Genomic DNA, 22572 nt, shown 5'->3' on the forward strand with positions numbered 1-22572 from the left:
ATGTGGTCAGTTTACGAGTAAGTTTCATGAGGTGCTAAGCAGAAGGTATATTCTCTTATATTTTGATGAATGTTCTCCAAATTTCAGCTGGATTCATGTTCATGCTGTCAGTTAGCTGGTGTATTTCTCTGTTTAATTTTGGTCTGGAGAATTTATCCATTGGTGAGAATGGAATATTGAAATTTGCAAGTGTAATGTATGAAGGTTATCATGTGATTTTTGCTTTAAAACTCTTTTACAAAGGCTTGTGACCATGTGTTTAAGGCATACATATTAAAAATTGAGATGTCATCTTGGGTAATTTTTTTCCTTTTGAGTAATATGTAGTATCTTTCTAATTCTTTTCATTATATATATATATATTAAATCAATTTTAAAATGGCTACATCAGCTTGCTTCTTTGGTCTATTTGCTTGGAATATCTTTTTACAACCCTTTACCCTGAAGTAATGCTTATTCTTGATGTTGAGGTCCTTTCTTTCTTTCTTTCTTTCTTTCTTTCTTTCTTTCTTTCTTTCTTCCTTCCTTTCTTTCTTTATTGCTTTCTTTCTTTTTCTTTCTTCCTTTCTTTTTCTTTCTTCCTTTCTAAAATTTTTATTGTTTTTTTAATGCTTTATTTATTTAATTTTATGTCTATGAGTACACCATTGCTCTCTTGAGACACACAGAAGAGGGCATCAGACCTTATTACAGATGGTTGTGAACCACCATGTGGTACTGGGAATAGAACTCAGGACCTATGGAAGACCAGTCAGTGCTCTCAACCACTGAGCCATCTCTCCAGCCCAAGCTATATTTCTAATACACAATAGAAGGATAAATTTGTGTTAGCATCCACTCTGTAAGCCTGTGTCTTTTTGTAGGTCATCTGAGGTCATTGATATTGAGAGAATCAATGAATGATGATTGTTATCTCCTGGTATTTTGTTGTTGTTGTTGTTGCTGCTGTTGCTGCTGTTGCTGGTGGTGTTGGTGTTGGGGTGTTTGTGTGCTTTCCTTTCTTTTGCAGATAATATGAGATTATTTACTTCCTGTGTTTTCATGTCTATCATTAATCCCATTGGATTGGATTCTTCCTTCTATCACTTTGTGTAGGTATGTTTGTGTAAATAGATGAGGTTAGCCGGGCAGTGGTGGTGCACGCCTTTAATCCCAGCACTTGGGAGGCAGAGGCAGGCAGATTTCTGAGTTCGAGGCCAGCCTGTTCTACAGAGTGAGTTCCAGGACAGCCAGGGCTACACAGAGAAACCCTGTCTCGAAAAACAAAAATAAACAAAACAAACAAACAAACAAAAAAGAGTCTTATTTCTACTGGGTACTGGAATTGTTATGTCTACAACATAGGGGTAGCTGTTATTCCCTGAGTTTTGGGGCATGGACTCCATGAAGCTGATTGGTGGAGGGATCCACCACAATAACATCTTGTGGAGCCAGTGCCAGCACTCCCAGGCTGGCACCTCAGCCACTATTAGTATGGGAACATAGAGGTAGCCAGGGAGCTAGCTGGAGCAGAGCCTTGCAAGGCTCTTTTTAAAATAATTCCAACTATACTGAATGACAAGAACTGCAAGTCCCTGAAGAAAGAAATTAAAGAAGATGTCAGAAGATGGAAAAATCTCCTGTTCTCATGGATAGGTAGGATTAACATAGTGAAAATGGCCATCTTACAGAAAGTAATCAACAGATTCAATGCATTCCCCATCAAAATTCCAACAAAATTCTTTACAGATTTTTGAAAGCGCAGTTCTCACCTTCAGATGGAAAAATAATGAACCTAAGAAAACCAAAGCAATCTTGAATAATAAAAGAATTTGGGGAAGAATTGCCATGCCATACCTCAAGCTGTACTACAGAGAAATAGTAATAAAAACTTTATGGTATTTGTAAAGAAATAGACAGATTAATCAATGAAAAAGAATCTAAGACTCAGAAATAAACCAACATACCTATGGACACTTGAGTTTTGATAAAGTAGCCATAACAATACAATGGAAAAATAAAGCATTTTCAACAAGTACTGCTCTATCAACTGGATGTCTATATATAGAAGAGTAAAAGTAGATCCCTATTTATCACCGTGCACAAAACTCAAATCTGAGTGGATAAAGGACCTTTTTGTTTTGTTTTGTTTTTGTTTTTTGAGACAGGGTTTCTCTGTGTAGCCCTGGCTGTCCTGGAACTCACTCTGTAGAACAGGCTGGCCTCGAACTCAGAAATCTGCCTGCCTCTGCCTCCCAAGTGCTGGGATTAAAGGCGTGCACCACCACTGCCCGGCGATAAAGGACCTTAAATATAAAGATATTTGCACTAAATCTCATAGAAGAAAAATATCTTTTGAATGCATTTGTACAAGAGTCAATTACCTGAACAGAATACCAATTGCTCAGGCTCTAAGATCAACCATTGATAAATAATACTTCATGAAACAGAAAAGATTATGTAAGTCAAAAGGCATGATTAATAAGACAAAACTAATGCTTACAGATTGGAAAAGGATCTTCACCAAACCTACATCTGACAGAGGGATAATATCCACAACTTATAAAGAATTCAAGAAGTTAAACACTACCAAATGCAAATAACCAATTAAAATGGAATACAGAAGTGAATAAGTATTTTTTTTAATTAAGAAAACACGGTAGAGAATTAAGCAGATAATTCTAAACTGAGGAATCTTGAATGGCTGATAAGCACTTAAGGAAAAGTTTGAAGTCTATAGTCATCAGGGAAATTCAAATGAAAAGAACTGAGATTTCATCTTACAATCATCAGATTTGCTAATATAAGAAAGTCAAGAGATAGTACATGCTGGGAAAGGTTCAGACTTGCTGAGCCTGAACCATACAGGTAACCTTTCCATCCCTCATGCAACTTTGCTGCTAGCTGAGTACAAGCAGACATCCATTCTCCTGCCAACTCTCTGCCTTCTTTCATTGAATCTGCAGGTCCTGAAACATACAAACCTTCAGATCCTGAACCATACAGACCTATAGATCTAGAACCATACAAACCAAGGATATCCACCAGAGGCCTGACATACCAGGACTGACAAGGTTAATTCCCCCAACCCCTATAATAACTGCTGAAACAAGGACATCCAATAACGAAATCCATCATGATGGCTAAAGGTTCTTGAAAGAACACAATCAACAAAGCCAGGGCAATAGAAAACCTTCAGAACATAGCAACCCTTTTACAGCAATCTAAGATAACCTAATATAACTTGAAGCTCAAGAAAATGACCATAAATCCAATCTTATAAATATGATAGAGGCCTGGTCTCTGGGAGTACTTTGTCTGGCTTCAGTTGGAGAGGATACACCTAATCCTGTTGAGACATTTGGCCCGAGTGAAGGGGAGGATGGAGTGAGGAGCACCCTTTCTGAGGCAAATGGGAAGCCTCCTTCTGGCAGGGATTACAGGCATTTGGCAACAGCTCCCCCTAGCTTCCCAAAGAACCTTTATGTGTTTGTGGATGCTCTTGTTTTTCTTGTTATGTGTTTTAAATGTAAGACTGCTTGTTCACAAGTACATCTGAGATGTGTGCAGTTGCATGTCATACTGCCAATCACTAGGGATGCTTAGGCAGAAAAATTGAATGCTCCAGACTAGTATGAGTTGTTGAATTTGTGTGTAAAATAGAATAGAAGACCTTCTCTTAGGAGAAAAAAGTAAAACTGAGAACTTTCTTAAGATATTTTTGTTGTTGTTTGTTTTTTTGTTTTATTTTCCCCATTTATTTTAAATCATGTATATGTGTGGGAGAGACTCATATGTCCATGAGTGCATGAGGACAGAAGAGAGCACTGAAAACCAAGGAGGTGGATTCATAGGCAGTTGTGATCCTGAGAAGCAAAATCAGTTAATTACCAAACTATCTCTCCAGACCCAAACAAAGAATATTTGAAGAAAAATCACATTCATTTTAAAGGAACAGATGCTAAAATTAGCAGATGAGATCTAGGACCACAGAGCTGACTATGTTTTTGCTTTTGTGACAAAGCCTCATAATCCATTCTTGCCTCAGCCTAATTGTTTTATGCTTAAGACACAGTCCTTGATTTGCATCAAATTTGACAACAAGTTACAATTTGATTTCTGTTGCTGTGCTAAATCAATGACTAAACCAACATGAAGAATTATAGGATTCATTTGGCTTCCTGTTTATATTCTTGCATAAGGGAAATATAGGGAGGAACTGAAGCAGACCATGGTGTAATACAAATCACTGGCTTGCTCAACCTGCTTTTCTCTACGGCACGGTCCAGTATAGCTAAGGATAGTACTACCCACATTGGGTTGGGTGTTGCCACATTGATCATTAATAAAGAAAATTCCCTAAAGTCATGTTCATATTCTCTCCTCTAAAGTGACTCTAATTTATATCAAGGTGAAAAAAAACCTAATGCATAATGGTTTGCATATGCCTTATCAAATTAATCTGTGAGGTACATGATGTGAAATTCATAAAGAAAAAATATAAAGGTAAAAATAAATTAAATTAAATGAAAAAAAATTATTGGAAAAGACATCTGGGAAAGAAGTGTGTGGATAGAACTTAAAAAATGGTGGAAGGATTTTAAAGTACTTGTTCCTCCCATAAATGGTCATCAAAAGTTGGCCTTGGCTGAGGATTTGCTTAGTAATGAAGTAGATAGGATAACCTGTTTTGTGTACTGTCAATCTCTTTCTCCAGTCATTCCTATCATTGTCCAGTGAGCCCATAAAAGTGTGATCATGATGGAAATGATGGAGGTCATGCAGGACTCCCCTGGCTACAGCTGCTGCTGAGTGCTATGTTTACCAACAGAAGAGACTAACATTGAGCCACAGACATGACATCATTCTTTAGGGTTACCTGCCAATAATGTGTATCTCCTGGTGTTAACAAGTCTTTGATTAAATTAAATTGGAAAATAAAACAGCCTATTCCAATCAGAATGACAAAGGATACAGAGACATCAGAAATACAGGTAGGCATCACTACCTGTGGAAAGTGTCACAACTTGCTGAGGTGCTGGTAGAGGAAAGTGGAGAAAATATAAAATTGATAGAAGAGGAATTACTTATAAATGTCAGCTAAGGCCACATGACCAATAGTAGAAAAGAGAATTCACTTCATGTGTGTTTTTGTTTTTTTTAACTTAAAATGCATTTATGTTGATATTTGTGTTTTCTTATTGGGTTCAGTAATGTCCTGTGTCTGCCCCACCATGGGTCTAGGGCCACTTGGGGAGGCAGGACTTGGGAAGTTTTACTTTGCTCACCCCACAATGGCTCTGGGTGTGGGGATGAGAGTTCTTGGCTTGTTGTTGCTGGCTGGCTTGGGTTTTTAGTCTCAGCGGAGGCGAGCGCAAGGAGGTCTTCTGCAGGAGATTGTAGGCAAAGGCCTTCCCCTATGCTCACCATGGCAGATGCTGATGAAAAGAGATAGTCCATGGTTTTAAAAGATTTATTTAAGTCATGGCGGAGAGCGGCAATGAGTAAAAACCATACCTCCTTTTCTCAGGGCTTGCCTGAGGTTAAATACCTTTTGTGGGAAGAATTATTTGGGAAGGAAAGGTTAATTGGCTACACCCTTCTGGCCCTTAGGTACCTTATTAAAATAGAGATCTGTCTTGAGGCTATGTGACTTGTGGCCATGTCCTCTACCCATGGAGGGTCTAGGGACTTGCCCTTACATGACTGCAGGACACAAATCTATGGAGGCCTCATGTCAGGAGCCTGGATTCTAGGGGCATGGCAAAACTCCTGCCATCCCTTGGGATCACCTGGGGTCACCGGGGTTTCCAGCCTGTGCTCAACCAGAAATTGGCTGCCTTCCAAGGCACTACATGACCAATTGTAGAAAAGAGTATTCACTTATGTGTGCTTTTGTTTTATTTTATTTAGAATGTATTTATGTAGATATTTGTGTTTTCTTTCCTCAGTTTTGTTATCAGGTGATGGAACACCAACAGAGTAACATCAAGATAACAAAAGAATGTTTCTTGACAGATATGGCCACATATTCTAAATTTATCATGTGTTTACAGTTGTCCATGTATCCTTGTCAATATTGGGACACTGTAGGGCTTGATCTTGTGTTAGTCTTATGAATGCTGGGAAATCTCTGTGAGTTCATATGATTATCAGTCCTTTTCTCTTTTTCTTCTTTTTTTTTGAAGGCTGCTTGTTCTTTAATTTTGAGTTGAGTCTTCATGGACCTGAGAGAAAATATCAGACAATTAAGGACTATACAAATAAATATTAGCACGTTAGTCATCACCTAAGGGCATCAATAAGACGTGATCCTGAGGAAACAGCAGTACGCACTAACAAGTGAGGGTTACATGACCATCTAGAGCTTCTACCAATCCATTTATTCAGAAGAACAGACTTCCACTGCTCTGGATGTTTCCCCTATACTTTATTGTTGTAATTTTACTTTTTCTGAAAAGAATAAAAAAACAAAGGCTGTATCTTTCAAAATATCATAATAATAAACAGCAAAACAGCTATTCCATATACTTCCCTATACTTCATTGCATCCAAATGTTATGCTTTACTTGATAATGAATCTCTGTACACTTCTAATTGCTAAATAAACTCAGTTCCCTAGATGCCAATATCATATAACTAGCATAGAATTATTACATCCCAGGAAATATATCCACAGAAGAGGTGGCCAATATTCAGAAGCAACATTTTCTTACACTGCCCAAGTGACCAAAATAACCAAAATTTTAAAATGAAGTGAAATACTTTTTTAGTTTAAAAAAAAAAAAAAAAACACTTGACAGTAACTCCCAGCAATGGCACACAGGACAACAGCCAACGTGGAATGCATGTTGTATCTTTATGTGCTATAAGAAGTCCATTTTCAAGGCATATCCCTTTTTGTTGTTTGTTTTGATTTACTGCTTATTATGGAAGCCTTTATGTGAGGACTCTGACTTTGGAAAATGACGTGTAGCACTATGCTGGTTTGTAAAATGGATGGGGTCCATATCCTCAGGACCCATCCCTGTAGGTGGCAGTGGTCGTGATGTCTGATCAATCTTGGAACGGTGTGTTTCATCACCCTCTTTTGACTTTGTATGTGCCGACTTTCCTTTTGATTTGCACTCAGGGTCATGTTTCCTTTTGTCCAAAGATGACTTTTCTTGCTCTTTGGCTTTCTTGTAAGCTTTGTTTTTTTTAGCCATCAGAAGTCGAGCAATTTCCTCATTCTGGGCAACCTGAGCTGCTCTCATGTCCACATGAGTAGCCAAAAGTTCTTCCTCCTGCAATTTCCGGGCAATTTCAGCATCATACCACTCCTGGTCCCTGTGGCTTGCTCGTGCTGAAGTAGAGACAGCTTCTTTTATTCCTCTTGGTTTCATTCCTCCATCCTCATAATAGTAGTTATCTCCAAAAGCACTGTCCCCAGAAAACTCTGGAGTGTGTTTCTTCTTTTTTTTTTCTCTTCCTGTAGTTCTTTCTCTTGCAAAAGACATGCTATGTCCTCATCCTTCTTCTCCTGAATGCGTCGTCTCTCAGCCTCAATTGTCAGCTTCTCCTGGATTTCCTGAGCAATTTCACAATCATGTTGTTCAAGGGCTTTGTAGTGCTTCTGGAGCTGAGCTTGGGCTTTGAGATCTTCCTCTTGGAGCTGCTTAGCAACCTGCAGATCATGCTGTACCAGACGATTCCTCTGAATGTTGGATGCCAAATGATGCTCAATCTCTTGTTCTTGCAGGCTATGAGCCAGGGTGTGGTCCTCCAGGACAGCAAAATCTCGACACACTTCCTTCATGCCCGGCAACTTGGATTGACCCACATTCATGTCTGCCATGGCGGCTGCTCAGCCTTGGGCGCGCCCAGTCCTTTTTTCTTAATGATACTGTTTTACTGAAGTCACCCAATACCTCTGTCCCTTATACTGATTGATCTGCTTTTCAACATAGATCTATGATAGCTGAGTGGTGTTGTTGTTCTATATTAACTGGTGGTAAGTAGATAATCCTGAAAACAAACCTTACTTATGTCATCAAATATGGAGAAGTTGAGCTGGTTATTAACTAGAATGTTTACCACTGGTGATTGGAATTCAAATTGCTAGAAAGTACACCACATGCTACCAGAGGAAAGTGTAAAGGGAATAAAGACCAAGTGGGTCCTACTACATAAAGATTCATCCTCTTCAAAATGTTCGTTTAAAACAAGCAGTGTACCCTCTTATAAAATGGTCCCTCATCTAAGGCTCAGCGAAAAGTGAAGATGGTAGGAAAGATCTTGAGAGTCAAAGGATAAGGAAGCTAGCTGTGAACATATATCTTCTAGGATTGGCAGAAGGTACACCATCAAGTCTTACCAATATAACCTCCAAAACATAATGAGAAAAATGGTCACAGTGTGCATGACAGCTTAGAAAGAAGAAAGCTGGCAATGTATTATCTACATGACCATTTACAGGAAACTATAAACCTGGGAATGACAGATGTTGTCATCCTCAGGGACAACCAGAAAACAAATACTGGAGATATACTACCAATAATCAGCCATCAGAACATAAATATATGCAATTTTACATGGTCTCTACAATTTATATTTCAAAAAGATATGAATATACAAATGCATATACACATTCAGTAAGAATTGATGACATTCAGTAAGAACTGATGAAATAAGAGGGCATGTACATTTTAGGAGTGCAGGGAGGGGCACAAAGAGTATTTTGAAGATAGAAAATATAAACAAAAAGCCGTTAAATTACAATAAACTGCCAAATAATACTTAAAAAGTAGAGCAGCAAACAGAACTTTGAGGGAAAACTGACACTTACCTGCAACACCTGATGTAAAGAAATAATGTGTGTGTGCATGTTTGTGTGTGTAATATGAAACCCAAATAATCTTTAGGACTCATATTTTGATAAAATTAATGATGAAACCCTTCACCTAGAGTGATTTATATGTGTGTATACTTCACTGACCTTATTGTGGTAAAGATCTTGTGTGAGATATTTCCATTAGTGGTTTTCCTCACTTAAGGAAACACAATCATTTCATAATGAAATTGTGTGTTTTTACATAAAGGTAGAGTCTTATATTGCAGACACAATCTGAACCCACTTTTACTTTTCATACTATGTTCCCTTCTTAGTATGATATCTGATATTCTATAATGGTCTTAGTACATTGTAAAGATATTTCAAAATCCAGCGCTTTTGTAATGATCATCATAAATATGCATTACTGTTACTGTGCTTCACACTCTGCTAACATTCACTCTTGTTTTCCTTTTCAAATCAGTGCCTTTTATTGCATCAGGAGTCTATGATATACCAAATCTTAATAGAGGCAATTTACTATTTAGGTGATTTTTAGTTTCTATCACTGTAACAAACACTATGATCAAAAGAAACATGTGAGAAAGATGTTTATTTACTTATATACCTTTGTCACAGTATATTGAACGAAGCCAAGGCATAAAATTGGATGTAGGCCCTCCATGAAAACAAATGGAATAATGCTGATTACTGGCTTCATGTCCATGTCGTCTGCAGTCCTCTTTCTTATAACACCAAGAACAACTTGCCTAGAGTTGGCACTGTCCACAGTCAGTAGGGTTACCTTATATTAATCATTAATTAAGTACATGGCTTACACACAAAACTACAGGTCAAAATGATGGTAGCTGTTCCTCAATTGAGACTCCTGGTTCTCAATGTCTTCAGATTTGTGTACTAATGAATGAAATCATTTTCTACTAAAGTGTAGTAAGTGGTATGACAATGGACACAGCTGTCCTGTTTGTAAGTTCAAATTTGTATATTACTTAAAATTTTTATATGATTAAGTACTACTTTTGCTAAGACAAAGGAAAAGATATGTTGAATATCATCTAAAATTTCATACTATGGAAGTTTCAATAATGCAATTTATCTTTGTACTTCTGTATAAAATTTGAATCTGGCCTAACTAAAATAACATAACACTTTGGGACAAAGATACACCCTAGCAACCCTGCACTAGAAGCCAAGATGGAAAAAACCTCCAGAACCACAATGACCTTCCCCCTAGTGCTGTGGTAGACAGGGAGGAAGGTGATCCAGACACTGCAGAATACCAGCATGCTGAAAGTTAGGAACTTGGCTTCATTGAATCTGTCAAGAAGGTTCCTGGCCAGGAAAGCCAGAGCAAAGCTTCCCAGAGCCAAGGAGCCCAAATATCCCAGGACAAAGTGGAAGGCAATGAGTGAGCCTTTGTTGCAAATAATGATGGTCATCCCATGTTCAGATTGTATATCTCTGTCAATAAAGGGAGGAGATGTTACCAACCAGGTTCCACAGAGAATAAGTTGGAATAGGGTACAAATAGGAATGACCAAGTTAGGTGACCCTGCTGCCAACATCCCTCTCATTCTTGTTCCTGGAGTAGTAAGCTTGAAAGCCATGACCACAGTTATTGTTTTGGCCAACACTGTAGAAACAGCCACAGTGAAAAATACTCCAAATGTGGTCTGCTGCAGGATGCAGGTGGCCTGATTGGGATGTCCAATGAAGATCAATGAGCAGAGAAAACAGAAGATGTGAGAGATGATCAGGATGTAGCTGAGAATGCGGTTATTGGCCTTCACAATGGGAGTGTCATTGTGCTTCATAAAAGTGACTAGTATTAGAACTGTGAGGACAGAGAACGACAGGGCCATCCAGCCTAGAGCCATCCCCAATGGATCTTCATAAGCCAGGAATGATTCAGCCCTTTGGAGGCAGTGGGTTTGCTGTAAGTTGGCATACTTATCATCTGGACACCTCACACACTGCTCCATATCTGCTGGTGAACAACAGCAAACCCTTATATCATATTTATGAACTTAATAATTGAGTGTTTGTATTATTCAGACAATACCCCCAAAATATTTTCATGTTGAGCATTTATTCCATTCCTAATTGCTGCAGGAAGCACTGATGTAAGGCTGTTCTGTATTAATCTATGCTTTGTCATGTAACAAAACACCCATCAAGGAAAATGCAGGAGAGAAATATTTATTAAGCAGAAAGAAAACATGTTGTTTTCTAGTGTGTTATGAATAATAACATGCTTAATCTCAGATTATCTAATTTTTTATAGCATAAACTCTCTACTTATAGACATGTGCAGTGTGCAGATATAGTTCTCAGTGCCAGTTCAAACTGCAGTATGAACTTTGTTGGGTTTGAGGATTGTGCCCTTTGTCTGTATCTTCACATAGGCACAACAACATGCAATTCCTCATGTAAAATATTGTTTGCATAAAGGGTATTTCCACTATTGAAGCTGTATGCCTCACAGACCTATCCATGTCTCCCTCATTGTAGTAAGATATCTTTTTTCCAACTATGCATTCCAAGCTAGATGTCATGAAGTTTATGGGTACTCACATTCATCCCATTTTCCTTATGTAAGCTGTGATTGCTGATATGCATTATCACATCTCTGGGTGCATTGTTGAAATCTTCACTCTTGTTCTAATTCTTTGACAAGAACTACTTAATCCTTTAAATCTTCTACTCTTTTAAAATGTATTTCAATAACAACAGCTGCTACCCTAAGCATCTGGTATTTGTCAGGGACCAAGCTGAATGATAGGAGGGAAAGGTTGTGGATGGATCATGTAGTCCAGTTACTTTGTACAAAGAATCACATAAGATTAAACTTATGTATAGATTATGCCTGTTTTGTTTAAAATTATTACAGATGTATGTCCCTTAAATGTTTTCTGCATAATATAAAATCAATAGCCATCATATTGTGAGAGAAATGAGTTGTTTGTAGAAGATAATGCAGGTTATTTGCAGGATACAAAAGAAGTTGATACCATTCATATGATTAAATTTAGAAACCAAGAGATTTTAGGTCTATAGTTTCCTTCTAGGCCAGTTTGCATTTTTAGTTTGGGATGAGAAGATATTAGAATGCAGCAATTTTTTTCTGCATGCAAACATGTACCTTTCTCATTGGAAACCTCATTTTCTGGGCACTGGGTACAATCAAAGCAGCAGTCAGCTGTTTGTTCCTGATGAATTTTCCTGAATCCAGCAGTGCATGTCATACTACACATGGAGGTGGGAACCTGAGGTAATATATATACATATGTACATACACCTATACATATGTGTCTGTGTATGTGTGTATTTATGTGTAGTGCATGTATACATTGTATGTATAATGACCCATATATTTATTTATGGGACATTAACAGATATGGTTACATTTATTCCTCTGCTAAATAGCATCACTTATCAATTTCAGTTACTTTATTATTTTCTAATACCCTGAAATGCCCTCAAAGCCACACAATATTTATTATCATTTACTATTATATATGCAACATTTAGGTTGTAGCAATTTAAAATTTTTCTTTCTAAAATTATTAAACCAAAAGGAATATTTATGTGGTACCAGTTTCTCTCAAAAGATTTATAAATTAAAAAAATGAGGACATTGAGTTGTGTGGAGAGAGAAGGTAGGATAAATCAAGAAAGAGTTGTCTGATGAATATCAACAAATCATGTCATATAAAGCTCTCATAAATCCAATGAAATTTTTCGAAGTTGAAAAGAAAACCTTGAATCTGGAGAAATATTTCTGTTAATGAATACATGTTGTACTTCTTTAGGATATAATGGTGTTCACACAGAAACAAAAATTTCATGGTTTATATATAGCTACAAAATTTTATTATATATATTACTTTAAATTTAATAAATGTATTTATGTAGTGTATGGTGGATAGGCATGCAGGTACAATTGAACATGGAATCCAGAGACCTTTGACTCCTATGACCTATATTTCCATAAAATTATGAGTTATTAAATTTTGATGTGGTAACTGAGGTTGGGCCTTTGGCCAGAACAGCAATTGGTATTAACTACAGAGCTATAACTTCAATACCTCATATTTTAAATTTTAGATATCCTGAAAAAGATTAAAATTGTTGTATACTCACCAACCTTCCTCCTGTGGCCCACTCCAAGTCTTTAGATATTTGAAGTTTTTGGCTCTGTGGGAAACAAGGAAAATAGCTTCCTATTTTGACTTTTAATCCAAGATCTTGTGGAAAATTCCAAATGTTGAAAATGTCATACTCTGCACACTGATTTTCCCTATGATTAATGTTCACCAGTTCACCAACAGGGTTAATAAATACTCTAGTCTTCAACATGGAAGCCACCTAAATGAGATGCATCATCAGATGATTACATGTACATATCGATTAAGGAAAAGTAAAATTGAGAATGTCCCCTAATTTTTAATGTTTTTCAGAAAAGACAGTTATATTTAAAAAATCCAATGTACTTATGTATAATATAACTCATGGTTACTTAAAAATTCATATACTTCATTTTAATGTTTCAAGACATAAATAAAGCTAAAATAAATGCTATCCAAATAACAAGTAACATGATATGAGTCTGTGTATGTGTATGTGTATGAGTATGAGTGATCTTGAATATGTGCGTGTGTGTGCACATGTTTTTCAAGAATAATTTTTAAAATTGAATCCATGTATGTGAGAATGAATGGGAAGTCTGAATATCTGGAAGTTGTGGAAACAAAGGATGGTAGTGTGTCATTCATGTACATACAGTTTTCATATATGAAATAAACATAAACTTAATAAATGTGCAGTCTTCATCATTTAGGTTTTTATAAATAATTGTTACTTTAAATGGATAACTATTAATTACAGCAATTGTACCAATTATTGAGAAAAATATTCTTGAGAAAATTATGCTAGGTTAGTTATCACTTAATGCTTTTATGATAAAACTCTTGACTCTTATTTTTAAATATTGAACTCATTTGGTAAAATGTTGAGACACATTTTCACAAACTCATTGACATTCATACAAAAATATTGTCTCCTATTATATGTTATTCTTGTGCATGTTTCATATCCATGTAAAAGAATCAGTAGGTAGTTTTATAGTATAGAATTTTTTTTTTTTTTGGTTTTTCAAGACAGGATTTCTCTGTGTAGTTCTGGCTGTCCTGGAACTCACTCTGTAGACCAGGCTGGCCTCAAACTCAGAAATCCGCCTGTCTCTGCCTCCCAAGTGCTGGGATTAAAGGCGTGCGCCATGACTGCCTGGCCCTAGAAATCTTTTTATTGCAAGAATAATCTCTAACAAATTTATGTGAATTTTGCAGGAGCCATTTAAAGATCACATTGATATATCACTATATATCAATATATATATCAATATATATATATCAATATATATCAATATATATCTATATATCTCTATATCTCTATATCTATATCTATATATCTATATATATCTATATATATCTATATATCTATATATCTATATAAAATGAAATGTAAGAAACTTTACCTTCTGACAGTGAACAATCCTTTGAATTTTGCCATTGGCTGAGATTCTACTTTTTGAAGAATGAGTTCATGGTATGTGTGGGCCACAACATACACAGCATTATACAAATTGTAACCTTCTTCACTCAGGGCCAAATTTGTTCAGTGTTAACCATTCCACTGTATTGTTGAATGTAAAATGATCCATTTTGCTATTGCTGTTCTTAGATATTGAACAATTAAAATAATTCCACCATAGTATACACTGAGAAATGTCTACTGGGTACATGGAAGTGTTCATTATTTGCATAAAATTCCTTAATTTAGCAATCTCACTGTGGTGGTGTTCAAAAGTGACAGTCCCATGAAAGAAATCAAGGCTGAAATCTCTTTTATTTATGATGACATCCCATTGTGAGGTTGTGATCCAGATTCTCTGTGCACCTAAATGTCTCTATTTTCTAAAGCTGACTTCTAAGGTAGAGTTCATTTCACCATAAATGATAACAACCTTGGCTATTGCTGTCATAATTTGTTTATCATATATCTTAGCCTTTGTCATGTATATCTCTGCATGTCTTCTGAGATCATATTCACGAAAACTAAACAGACCCCATAGCTTTGCATTTCTTCTCTCAAGTTTGAGAGAAACTGAATACCCTGGTCATCATTTGAGATGACCAGTCCAATCCAAGTCCATCTAAAATGAAGTATCAAGGAGACCATGCCATGGGACAAATGTGTGTCCTTGGTTGCTATCTGATAGACATAGGGAAATTGGTCATGGTCACTCAGGTTAGGATTAAATGGTCCAAAGAAAATCTAAAAGATGAAGAGAGGATGAAACATCCACATGAGGAATATGATCTTAAGGAAGTTTGGACTTATATACAAGTAGCATTACTCATGTTTCAGAACTCCCATTAAGGATAGTAAAATAATTCTATAAATAGCATGCATTATTCCTTTTGTATTCTAGACTATTCTTGTCAAGTCTGAGCATTCTAGAAAAGTGTTTTGCCTATTTCCTACAGTGTGTCTATGATCTGATTTTATATTCTTTATAATATGTGTAAAACAGCACACACACAAACGCATGGTGACCAAGGTTTCTCCCTTGGTACCTATGAGTGGAATGAACATTGTTAACTTATCCAGTGTCACACATTCTCACCTTCAGTGTCCTAAAATAAATTGCCAGTTTTAAGGATGTCATCCATGATGGTCTTGTAAGTTGTATATCACAAATTTCGTGTATTCCACAGTTATAATTAATAAAATCAAAATTATTGTTTTGTGGTGAAGATTTTTCATCCAGATGTACAAAAGTGTCTTCACACAGGCCAACAATGTGGGAGAACATCAAAGACATGTTGGGTAAAAGATAAAGATTCTTATTGATCTCATCAGTAGCAAAAAACATTACTAAAAAATCCTCATATCTTCTTGCTGTTATGCTACAAGAAGCCATAGGAATAATTAAGGAGGATGTACAAAATATGAAATTTTCTGCTCAATTGCATTAATCTTTGTACTATGAGCAATGACAAGTTCCTATGTAAGTGCTACTTTTCCTTAAATAAGCCTCAGAAATTAGAGATCTTTACGTTTGAACATAATTTAAATATTCCCCCAAATATGTTACTCTAGTATGATACTTTTTATATTCATGAAAATCAATAAAGACCTTGTTTTATCTCTGAATGCTATTCCTGAACTAGTGTCAGGAGCTGACAAGGAGAAGCTAAAAACTAGCAGGTGATCTTCCTGAGATGAGTTTGCCTTAGATTAAAAAAAAACTCTATGGCTTTGGGCTGGGGCAGACACAGAGTTGGTCTGCTCCTGTGGAGATACTGAATCCTGAGTCATCCTAGAGGAGCCACTGCACTCAGAGCAGCTGGTAAGAACTCCATCTCACTCCCTAAGCCCCAGAGATACATCTGGGAGCCAGGGACATTCAGGACACACCAGCTACCCAAACCCCACCCCTCCGGCATTCCACTTCCCTTCTGCCCCTGCCTGGTCCTTTGGGCTGGGGCAGACACAGAATTGGTCTGCTCCTGTGGAGATGCTGAATCCTGACTCATCCTAGAGGAGCCACTGCACTCAGAGCAGCCAGTAAGAACTCCATCTCACTCCCTAAGCCCCAGAGATACATCTGGGAGCCAGAGACATTCAGGACACACCAACTACCCAAACCCTGCCCCTCCAGAATTCCACTTCCCTTCCACCCCTGCCTGGTCCTTTGGGCTGGGGCAGACACAGAGTTGGTCTGCTCCTGTCCTGTGGAGATACTGAATCCTGAGCCATCCTAGAGGAGCCACTGCACTCAGAGCAGCAGACACCAAGGTGGTTTGCACTTGGGAGACATCGTATCCTGAGCTATCCTAGAGGAACCACTGCACCCAGAGTAGAAGGATTTCCAGATCCAAGAGGTGGCCTGAGTCCCAGGAGTTCTTCCACCCAGGAGATTAGGATCATAAGACCACAGAGACATCTGGACTCTGAGGAGCTCTGCAACAAGCAAGATAACTGGAAATACAGACTCCACTCTTACACAGTGAGGGCAGGTAACACTAGAGTTAACCAGATGGCGAAAGGCAAGCACAAGAACATAAGCAACAGAAACCAAAGTTTCTTGGCATCATCAGTACCCAGTTCTCCCAATATAGCAAGCCCTGGACACCCCATCACACCGGAAAAGCAGGATTCAGAATTAAAATCACTTCTCATGACGATGATAGAGGATTATAAGAAGGAATTAAGTAACTCCCTTAAAGAAATACAGGAGAGTACAAGTAAACAGGTCGAAGCCCTTAAAGGGGAATCACAGAAATCCCTTAAAGAAATGCAAGAAAACACAAAGAAGGAATTAAAAACATTCAGGATCTGAAAGTGGAAATAGAAACAATAAAGAAATCTCAAAGGGAGACAACCATGGAGATAGAAAACCTAAGAAAGAGAACAGGAGTCATAGACGCAAGCACCACCAACCGAATACAAGAGATAGAACAGAGAATCTCAAATGCAGAAGATACAGTGGAAAATATTGACACAGTTGTCAAAGAAAATGCAAAATGCAAAAAACTCCTAACTCAAAACATCCAGGAAATCCAGGACACAATGAGAAGACCAAACCTAAGGATAATAGGTATAAGATGAGAATTAAGATTCCCAACTTAAAGGGCCAGTAAATATCTTCAACAAAATTATTGAGGAAAACTTCCCTAACCTAAAGAACAAGATGCCCATAAACATACAAGAAGCCTACAGAACACCAAATAGACTAGACCAGAAAAGAAATACCTCCCGTCACATAATAATCAAAACATCAGATGCACAAAACAAAGAAAAAATACTAAAAGCAGTAAGGGAAAAAGGTCAAGTAACATATAAAGGCAGACCTATAAGAATTACACCAGACTTCTCACCAGAGACTATAAAAGCCAGAAGAGCCTGGACTGACATCATACAGACCCTAAGAGAACACAACTGTCAGCCCAGATTATTATACCCAGCAAAACTCTCAATCACTATAGATGGTGAAACCAAGATATTCCATGAGAAAGCCAAATTTGCACAATATCTTCCCACAAACCCAGCACTTCAAAGGATAATCGATGGAAAACACCAACACAAGGAGGGAAACTACAACCTAGAAAAAGCAAGGAAGTAATCTTCTAACAACCCCAAAAGAAGATAACTATACAAACATAATTCTACCTCTAATAACAAAAATAACAGGAAGCCACAGTCATTTTTCCTTAATATCTCTTAACATCAATGGCCTCAATTCCCCAATAAAAGACTCAGACTATCAGACTGGATACACAAACAAGACCTAGAATTTTGCTGCATACAAGAAATGCACCTCAAAAAAAAAAAAAAAAAAGAAGAAGAAACGCACCTCAGTGACAAAGATAGACACTACCTTAGAATACAAGGGTGGAAAACAATTTTCCAAGCCAATGGTCCCAAGAAACAAGCTGGAGTAGCCATTCTAATATCAAATAAAATTGACTTTCATCCAAAATTAATCAAAAAAGATAAGGAACGACACTTCATGCTCATCAAAGGAAAAATCTACCAAGGTGAACTCTCAATTCTGAACATCTATGCTCCAAATGCAAGGGCACCTACATATATAAAAGAAACTTTACTAAAGCTCAAAACACACATTACACCTCACACAATAATAGTGGGGGATTTCAACACCCCACTCTCAGCAATGGACATATCATGGAAGCAGAAACTGAACTGAGACACTTTGACATTAACAGAAGTTATGAACCAAACAGACTTAACAGACATCTATAGAACATTTCATCCTAAATCAAAAGAATATACCTTTTTCTTAGCACCTCATGGTATCTTCTCCAAAATAGACCATATAATTGGTCACAAAACAGACCTCTACAGATACAAAAAAGATTTAAATAATCCCTTGCATCTTATCAGATCACCATGGACTAAGACTGGTCTTTAATAATGACAAAACCAATGGAAAACCCACGTGCACATGGAAACTGAACAACTCTCTACTCAATGATGACTTGGTCAAGGAAGAAACAAAGAAAGAAATTAAAGACTTTTTGGAATTCAATGAAAATGAGGACACATCATACCAAAACTTGTGGACTCCATGAAGGCAGTGCTAAGAGGAAAACTCATAGCTCTAAGTGCCTACAAAAAGAAACTGGAAAGAGCACACACTAACAACTTGACTGCACAACTAAAAGCTCTAGAACAAAAAGAAGCAAATACACCCAGGAGGACTAGAAGGCAGGAAATAATCAAACTCAGGGCTGAAATCAACCAAATAGAAACAGAAAGAACAATACAAAATATCAACAAAACCAGGAGCTGGTTCTTTAAGAAAATCAACAAGATAGATAAAGCGTTAGCCAGATTGACCAGAGGGCACAGAGACAGTATCCAAATTAATCAAATCAGAACTGAAAAGGGAGACATAACAACAGAAACTGAAGAAATTCAAAAAATCATCAGATCCTACTACAAAGGCCTATACTCAACAAAACTGGAAAACCTGGATGAAATGGACAACTTCCTAGACAGATACCAGGTACCAAAGTTAAATCAGGAGCAGATAAACCATCTAAATAGTCCCATAACCCCTCAGGAAATAGCAGCAGTCATTAAAAGTCCCCCCACTAAAAAAAAGCCTAGGCCCAGATGGTTTTAGTGCTGAATTCTATCAGACCTTCAAGGAAGACCTAATACCAATTCTCTTCAAACTGTTCCACAAAATAGAAACAGAAGGAACACTACCCAATTCATTCTATGAACCTACAATTACACTCATACCCAAACCCCACAAAGACCCAACAAAGAAACAGAATGTCAGACCAATCTCCCTTATGAACATCGATGCAAAAATACTCAATAAAATTCTAGCAAACCGAATCCAAGAACACATCAAAACAATCATCCATCATGATCAAGTAGGTTTTATCCCAGGAATGCAGGGATGGTTCAATATTCAGAAATCCATCAATGTAATCCACTATATAAACAAACTCAAAGAAAAAAACCACATGATCATCTCACTAGATGCTGAGAAAGCATTTGACAAAATTCAACATCCCTTCATGATAAAAGTCTTGGAAAGATCAGGAATTCAAGGCCCCTACCTAAACATAGTAAAAGCAATTTACAGCAAACCAGTAGCCAACATCAAACTAAATGGAGAGAAACTTGAAGCAATCCCACTAAGATCAGGGACTAAACAAGGCTGCCCACTCTACCCCTACCTATTCAATATAGTACTGGAAGTCCTAGCCAGAGCAGTTAGACAACAAAAAGCAGTCAAAGGGATACAAATAGGAAAGGAAGAAGTCAAAATATCGCTATTTGCAGATGATATGATAGTATACTTAAGTGACCCCCAAACTTCCACCAGAGAATTCCTAAACCTGATAAACAACTTCACCAAAGTGGTTGGTTATAGAATCAACTCAAACAAATCAGTAGCCTTCCTCTACATGAAAGATAAACAGACTGAAAAAGAAATTAGGGAAATGACACCCTTCACAATAGTTGCAAATAATATAAAATACCTTGGTGTGAATCTAACCAAGCAAGTGAAAGACCTGTATGACAAGAACTTCAAGTCCCTGAAGAAAGAAATCGAAGAAGATCTTAGAAGATGGAAAGATCTCCCATGCTCATTGATTGGCAGGATTAATATAATAAAAATAGCCATCTTGCCAAAAGCAATCTACAGATTCAATGCAATTCCCATTAAAATCCCAACTCAATTCTTCACAGAGTTAGAAAAGGAAATTCTCAAATTCATATGGAATAACAAAAAACCCAGGACAGCAAAAACTATTCTCAACAATAAAAGAACTTCTGGCGGAATCACCATCCCTGACCTCAAGCTGTACTACAGAGCAATAGTGATAAAAAAGTACCCGGTATTGGTACAGAGACAGGCAGGAAGATCAATCGAATAGAATGAAGACACAGAAATGAACCCACACACCTATGGTCACTTGATCTTTGACAAAGGAGCTAAAACTGTCCAGTGGAAAAAGGACAGCCTTTTCAACAAATGGTGCTGGTTCAACTGGAGGACAACATGTAGAAGAATGAAAATTGATCCATTCTTATCTCCTTGTACAGAGCTCAAGTGGATAAAGTGGATAAAGGACCTCCACATAAAACCAGATACACTGAAACTAATAGAAGAGAAGGTGGGGAAGAGCCTCGAATACTTGGGCATAGGGGAAAAGTTCCTGAACAGAACACCAATGGTATATGCTCTAAGACCAAGAATTGACAAATGGGACTTCATAAAATTGCAAAGTTTCTGTAAGGCAAAGGACACTGTCAAAAGGACAAAACGGCAATCAACAAATTGGGAAAAGATCTTTACCAATCCTTCATCTGATAGAGGGCTAATATACAATATATACAAAGAACTCAAGAAATTAGACTCCAGACAACCAAATTACCCTATTAAAAAATGGGATATAGAGCTTAACAAGGAATTTTCAATGGAGGAAACTTGAATGGCCGAGAAGCACCTAAAGAAATGTTCAGTATCCTTAGTCATCAGGGAAATGCAAATCAAAACAACCCTGAGATTCCATCTCACACCAGTCAGAATGGCTAAGATTAAAAACTCAGGTGATAGTAGATGCTGGCGAGGGTGTGGAGAAAGAGGAACACTCCTCCATTGTTGGTGGGACTGCAAGATGGTGCAACCACTTTGGAAATCAGTCTGGCAGTTTCTCAGAAAATTGGACATAGCATTACCTGAGGATCCAGCTATACCACTCCTAGGCATATACCCAGAAGATGCTCGAACATATAACAAGGACATATGCTCAACTATGTTCATAGCAGCCTTATTTATAATAGCCAGGAGCTGGAAAGAACCCAGATGTCCTTCAACTGAGGAATGGATTCAAAAAATGTGGTATATTTACACAATGGAGTATTACTCAGCTATTAAAAACAATGAATTCAAGAGTTTCTTAGGTAAATGGATGGAACTAGAAATTATCATCCTGAGTGAAGTAAGCCAATCACAAAAGAACACACATGGTATTCACTCACTGATATTAGCCCAGAACCTTGAAATGCCCAAGATGCAACTCACAGGCCACATGAAGCTCATGAAGAAGGAAGACCAAGTGGGGATGATTCGGTCCTTCTTAGAAGGAGCAACAAAATACTCAAGGGAGTAAATATGGAGACAAAGTGAGGGACAGAAACTGAAGGAGGGGCCATTTGAAGACCTTTCCACCTGAGTATCCATCCCATGTGCAGTCATCAAAGGTAGATGCTGATGTGGAAGTCAGGAAGTGCATGCTGATAAGAGTCTGATATGGATGTCTCCTCAGAGGTCTTCAAGAGTCTGACATATTCAGAGGCAGATGCTCACAACTAGCCATTAAACTGATAATGAGGTTCCCAATGGAGGAGTTAGAGTGAAGGCCATTGGAGCTGAAAGGGTTTGTGGCCCCATGAGGAGAGCAACAATACCAACCAACCACAGCTCCCAGGGTCTAAACCACCAGCCTGGGAGCACTTAGGGAGGGATCCAGGGCTTCAGCTGAATACGTAAGAGTGGAGGGCCCTGCTGGGCATAGGTGGAAGAAGAGATCCTTGACCTCATGAAGGCTGGATGCCCCAGGGGGTGGGAATTTGAGGGTTGGGAGGTGGGAGTGGGGGGGTAGGTAGGGGTTACATCTGCAGAGAAGAAGGAGGAGGGGTGA

General features: G+C 37.7%; 2 pseudogenes; both read right to left on the reverse strand.

Moving 5' to 3' along the window:
• Positions 1 to 6896: 6896 nt before the first annotated feature.
• On the reverse strand, positions 6897 to 7816 carry LOC114608678 (annotated as a pseudogene).
• Positions 7817 to 9891: 2075 nt separating this feature from the next.
• On the reverse strand, positions 9892 to 15797 carry LOC114608647 (annotated as a pseudogene).
• Positions 15798 to 22572: the final 6775 nt, after the last annotated feature.

The sequence above is a fragment of the Grammomys surdaster genome, unplaced genomic scaffold, assembly GCF_004785775.1.
Source record: "Grammomys surdaster isolate TR1022 unplaced genomic scaffold, NIH_TR_1.0 125928, whole genome shotgun sequence".
Classification (NCBI taxonomy): Eukaryota; Metazoa; Chordata; class Mammalia; order Rodentia; family Muridae; genus Grammomys; species Grammomys surdaster.